The following is a 6,931-nucleotide window of genomic DNA, read 5'->3' on the forward strand; positions in this document are numbered from 1 at the left end:
ACTGCGCGCAGGTGCTCGCACCCTCGAGGCAGAACTGAGTCAAAAACAATAGTGGAGACTATGAAAAGGGGGCAGGGTAGAGACTCCCTGATCCCCTAGGCCTTCTCAGGGGGTCCCTGAAGGACCCCGAAGGGCAAAAAAAGCATTTTTTTTAAATCACGAGGTGCGCGCTCGTTGAAAAAAAAAAATAATAAAAAAAAAATTGTCAAATTTGACTGTTTATATTTTGATTGAAGATGTAGAGTATACTGTTTAACTTTAGCCAAATCATAAAAGCTAGCTGTGCCGTTGCATATTACAGGATACAGTCAATGTATTACAAAGGCAGTTTGTTGGAAACAAATATATAAAAAATATAAAAACTGATACAGAAATTAGCATTTTAAAAACCTTGGAAATTCACTGAAAAAACCATAGGTTTCACACACGTTATATTTACGAATTAGCACTTAAAAAACTTTGTAAAATCACTGAAAAAACATAGATTTCACACATGTTATAGTTAGGAATTAGCATTGAAAAAACCTTAGAAATTCACTGAAAAACCATAGATTTCACACACATCATAATTAGGAATTAGTATTTAAAAAACCTCGGAAATTCACTGAAAAAAACCATAGGTTTCAGACCTGATATAGTTAGGAATTAGCATTTAAAAAACCTTTGAAATTCACTGAAAAAAACATAGGTTTCAGGCCTGATATAGTTAGGAATTAGCATTTAAAAAACCTTTGAAATTCACTGAAAAAACTGTAGATTTTAGTAGTGTTATATTTAGCTGGACATTTCAGTCATACAAATTCCTCCGATATAGTTAGTTGTACTAACTATATCCCGCACGCCCGCAATCCACTGCTGATGATGTCACATATTACATCATTCATGACATGGTCAGTGACATGGAATGCACCAGGGGGCTGCCTTGCAGAGAGGTGTAATGAGGCCACGCCCCTTTTGACACCTCTCTGCAACACAGCCCCCTGGTGCGTTTGCAGAGGGGGAACTAATTCCCCTTGAATACTGGGGATCCTGGGGGCCAACTAGTCCACCAGGAACCTCCAGTATGCGCCGGTGGGCTGCATTGCAGAGAGGTGTAATGAGGCCACGCCCCTTTTTACACCTCTCTGCAACACAGCCCCCTGGCATGTTTGCAGAGGGGGAACTAATTCCCCTTGCATACTGGGGGTCCCTGGGGGCCAACTAGCCCACCAGGAACCTCCAGTATGTGCCAAGGGGCTGCATTGCAGAGAGGTGTAATGAGGCCAACCCCCTTTTTACACGTCTCTGCAACGCAGCCCCCTGGCACGTTTGCAGAGGAGGAACTAATTCCCCTTGCATACTGGAGGTCCCTGGTGGCCAACTAGCATCAATCAGTGATGTCATGAGTGATGTCACTGACAATGTCATGAGTGACGTAATATGTGACGTCATCACCAGTGCATTGCACGCGCAAGTTATAGTGAGTCCAACTAACTATAACGTGGGAATTTCAATGGTTTTTTGCAAGTAAAATTTCCAGCTAACTATAATTGGTGTGAAACCTATGTTTTTTTCAGTGAATTTAATAGGTTTTTTAAATGCTAATTCCTAACTATAACTGGAGTGAAACCTATGGTTTTTTCAGTGAATTTCATAGGTTTTTTAAATGCTAATTCCTAACTATATATAGGGCCTCTGACCTATGTTTTTTTCAATGAATTTCAAGGGTTTTTTAATAGCAAATCTCTATAGCTATGAAATATAATATTTTTTTTAATGAATTTTATATTGTATATTTATGTAATACTATTTTTATGTATATTTTTCCCTTTTTTTTTTTGCTCTGCACACACTATTTACTCCTAGTCAAAAATGTAAAAGCTATTCATTTGCCCCAAAATCGTTTTTCAAATAAGATTTAAGAAACAGTGCGCAGGTCCTATGTACAAGCATTCCATTTCACTAGTGAAACATCACTATTTTACAAAATACAATTCCTCTATCTTGCAAATGTTGATACCAAGCATTATCAAAAAACATTACACAAACCAACAAGAAAGAAGCTCAATCTGCTTCCTAATCTGAGGTAACACAGGTGACATTATTGTGAAAGGTTCAAAAATATGTATTTAATCATGCAGACACTATTTATTCCTTCTCAAAAATGTAAAAGCCATTGATTTGCCCCAAAATCGTTTTTTAAATAACATTTTAGAAACAGAGCGCAGGTCCTATGTACAAGCATTCCATTTCACTACTGAAACCTCACTATTTCACAAAATACAAATCCTCTATCTTGCAAATGTTGATACCAAGCATTATCAAAAAACATGACCCAAACCAACAATAAAGAAGCTCAATGTGCTTCCTAATCTGAGGTAACACAGGTGACATCATTGTGAAAGGTTTAAATATATTTCTTTAATCATGTAGACACTAGTTATTCCTTCTCAAAAATGTAAACACCATTCATTTTCCCCAAAATCGTTTTTCACATCACATTTAAGAAACACAGCACACAGCATGTCACTACTGAAACTTCACACTTTTACAAAATACAATTCCTCTATGCAGCAAAAACCTTTTACCAAGCATTATCAAAAAACATGACACAAAGCAACATTAAAAAAACACCATTTGCTTCCAAATCTTCTCCATAGAGTATACAAGTCTCTATCTATATTAAATGAATCATTACTCACCTTTACAAATGCTTTGGGAGATTGAGAATAGTGTCAGACACACACACCAATATTTCTTTAGCAGAGCAAAAGGTATGCACTCCAGGCACTGCAACCATGAATGGCACAGAAAACCTCTAATTCTACACACATATCCCTCATGTTAACTAATTAAAACTCTTCCCTCTCTATTTTCAAACCAACACCTTTCCACCCCTCAGCCCTTTCTACCTGTTACCATAGCAACTCCCTCCTCACTGAGCTCTCAGGTTTAAAAGTTTATTCTACAATGTTGCAAATGAACTCAGCAAGGATGTTTGACCTCTCAATACACCAGCTTATCCGGTGCAATGTTTCTTTAAATGACTTTTTCTTAACCATTCAAATTACTTCTTTCACATAACAGAACCATGCACCCTAACTTTCAGTTTTCAACTATCTGAACCCACCAATCATTGCTTGTGATTCAAGAGCACTGAAACTCCACAGTTTTTTTTTTGCAAACTCCTACTGTTCCAACTGCCATTTCATTCCTACACTTCATCTGACTGCACCAGAACCTCCTCTCACCATGTATTCTGTCTGGATTATTGGACATAGCTACATCCACTGGGCTCAAAGGTATACAGCTATCAGAAATTTACACAACCTTGATTTACCAAATGTGGACATCAAGTGGATTGGCCAAAGAGGATTGAGATGTCATCAATTGATACCATTGGTGAAAACCTTTTACCATTTGCCACACCCAGACCTCATAATTTTGCACTGTGGTGGAAATGACCTAGGCAATTTGACTGGGGTAGGGCTGGAAATGCTTTTAAAGGACACCTTTGGGCAATTGATTACACTTTTTCCACAAACTGCCTTGATATATTCCAATATATGCCAAAGACAGAAATGGAAGTGGTCCAACCAATTTTGTCCACAACTTGAGAAAGCACGGAAACATGTGAATAAATCTGTTTCTGCTTACATGAGAGACTATGGAATGGGTTCAATATACAACAATAACTTGCGTTACAACATGCAAGATATCTACAGAGGAGATGGTGTGCACTTTTCAGATGAGGGGAATAGAATATTCCTCCTGAATTTAAGACTGTGCATTGGAACTTACTTGTAGGTACCTAAATCAGCCACAGAACCCAAAAGCTCTTTTCAGGGCTACCCTACCTCTGATCACTCAAAATGATTACTTTACTCTAACTTTTTTCACTGTTTTTCACCAAAGTACGTTCCCCGGTACGCTTTCTGGTGCGCTCTCCGGTACGCTTCCCGGTGCGCTTACCGGGCGCTCCCCCCCGCAATAATTGAAAAAAAATTTGGGGCCTATATGGGCCTCCTAAGCCCCCCTCAGAAAACCTAGGAGGTCAGGGGGTGTCTACCGTACCCCCTTTTACCCATTCCCAACTTTGTTTGTCCTCCATCTTGTGTCTCAATTCTTCCGAAACACAAGATGGAGGACTCCTGTAGCGCTGCTGGTGCACGTACCGGGGCGCGCACCGGTAAGCGCTCCCCAAAAATTTTAAAAGTTAATTTACATAAAAACCACTGGAGAGATTTCACCAAATATAGAATAGGACCTACTACATACCAGTCCCTACCATTTTCCCAAATTTGGTGGAATTCCATTGAGCCCTGTCTAAATATCCTGAGGTAAATTAAATGACAAAAACACCTATAAAGTGTTAGAATTTACAACCAATTAAAATGTTACTTTCATTTTCTACTTTTATGTGCTGACATTTGATTGGTTATGTACATGAATATATATGAAAAATGAGAGGGAAACACGCCCATTTTGACTAGAACTACCTGAGGTACATTTATAGAGGATATTCTCATAAAACTTTAAAAGCTTTCTGTAAGGTAAGTTGTTAATTTGTAAGGGGAACTATGTTGTGCACTTTAAGTTAATTTGGAAAAACTTTTTCTGATAGTTATTTACTGTCCCTCTGTTATAGTTATAGATTGAGATAGGCTTCTCTGTTATAGTTATGGATTGAGTTAGGCTTCTCTGGTATAATTATGAATTTACTTAGGCTTCATCACATGCACTTTTTTATATTTCTACTTCCTGCCTGATACCGTACACTGCTCAAAGATAACTTCACTGTTAAAAAATAAGAAGTACCTGTCTGAACTTAAACCCAACAGTGCCCTAACTCTACTGATATAGTTATTTTTTATGCAATTTACAGCAAGAAAATGGAAGGAAAAGAAGACACAATTAATATTTCTTTTGAAAATATGGTTGAGAACAATCCTGAAGAAGATATTGATGACTTGGAATTTATGGATCAGTCTCTGGACCAAGAATTAATTGACTGTGTAGAAAGCATAGAATCATGGAATCAAAATTATGAGGAGATTCCAGATGATCTAATGTTGGAAGTTCTATTACATTTTTAAAATTCAGAACAATAAATTTATATTTAATAATTAAAAATTGTTCGAGACATTATTCAATTTTATATGTAATTCATGAAATAGTACCAAAATGATTATAATATAAAGTGAGACTTATAGTATACTGTGCAACTTTTTTGTGTTACATAGTAATTTTGCTCATAGTTACATCCTTTCTCCCACTATATTATCTCCAATGTGTATTTGGCATCTCTTTTCATCTCCTGCCTCCATGTTGTTTCTGCTTTCCTGACAGACTATGGTATAGATTCCATATACCACAATAACTTCTGTAACAACATGCAAATTATCTACAGAGGAGACGGTGTACATTGAATTTAAGACTCTGCATTGGTACCTACATGTTGGTACTTAAATCACCCACACAACACAACAACTCTATTCAGAGTTACCCTTCCTCTGAGCACTTTAAATTATTATTTTACTGTTTCACTGGTTTTTTCCCATGGTACGCTCCCCGGTACGCTCCCTGGTGCACGTACCTGGCGCTCCCCCCGCAAAGCCCTTTTATGGCCCCCACATCAAACCTAGGGTGTCGGGGGGGTCTACCCTGCCCCCTTTTGGTCATTTCCCCCTTTGTTTTTGCCACCTCTTGTGTCTCGATCCTACCGAGACACAAGATGGTGACCGCTCTGGACTGTTTGGAATGTTGACAGACACCTGAGAGCCAATCAGCTTTCCGCTCGCATACTCGCGTAGCGCGCTGGGGCGCGCCCCGTTGCACGTACCGGGGCACGCTTATAGAGATATATATTTTTTTTAAACCTAAATTACTCAAAATCCACTGGAGCACATATCTTGAGACATAGCAAAGGCACATCGGGCTACCAGTCCCTACAATTTTTCCAAGTTTGGTGGAAATCCATTCAGCCGTTCGGGCTAAAAGTGAGTCAAACCGCCCTATGGAAATTAACATGGGGAAAACACGTTTTAGGAACCTCCCTTTTATCTCGGCCCCCGCTTGACAAATCCCCCCCAAACTCTCAGGGAAGGAGCAGAGCGGAGCGGGCCATCTTCTTTGAGAAATTCGCGAAGAGTCGTCCACCGGCGCCAAAGTTATTCCCAATAGAATGTTGCGGATTTACTATGGAAAACAATCCTAATTATAACCACCTACTGGCGACCGTCAGTAGGTAATATATATATTTGTATATATGTATATATATATATATATATATATATATATATATATATCCAAGCTCACTGCTCCAAAGTCCGGTGCACACTTACAGCGGGTGCTCGTCTAAGCGCGTCAGAGCTTCGCGCTTCAATATGAAAGCTCACTCCCTCCCAGTCCCGGGAGGAAAATAAAGACAGCACACACGGGAATTCTTACGATGGCAACTTTACTCGCACAGACGCGTTTCGGAAGCTGCGCTTCCTTCCTCAATGTTAGTTACACCGTAACACGCGACTTGGCGCCATTTATTTCAAATTAAACAAACGACCTGTATTAGCAAACACAGAGAGAGGACTGACGCATGTGCGCCATCTTGCTAATGCATTTCATCCCGCATTAACATACTCGCATATAAATATATAAATATATACATATATATTACCTACTGGCGGTCGCCAGTAGGTATATATAGTTAGGGTTTTTTCCCTATGGGATTTTTGAAAATTCTATGTCTAATAACTTTGGCGTTTGTGGACGGAATTGGTTGAAATTTTCAGAAAAATGGAACATTTTGTTTCTGAGCAGCCACTGGAAATTTGGGGGGTGTTTGTCAAGGGGGGGCCGAGAAAAAAGGGGGGTCCCAAAACACTATTTTCCCATGTTAATTTCCATAGGGCGGTTGGCCTCACTTTTAGGATGAACGGCTGAATGGATTTGC

This window comes from Lissotriton helveticus, chromosome 4_1 (genome assembly GCF_964261635.1).
Source record: "Lissotriton helveticus chromosome 4_1, aLisHel1.1, whole genome shotgun sequence".
NCBI lineage: Eukaryota > Metazoa > Chordata > Amphibia > Caudata > Salamandridae > Lissotriton > Lissotriton helveticus.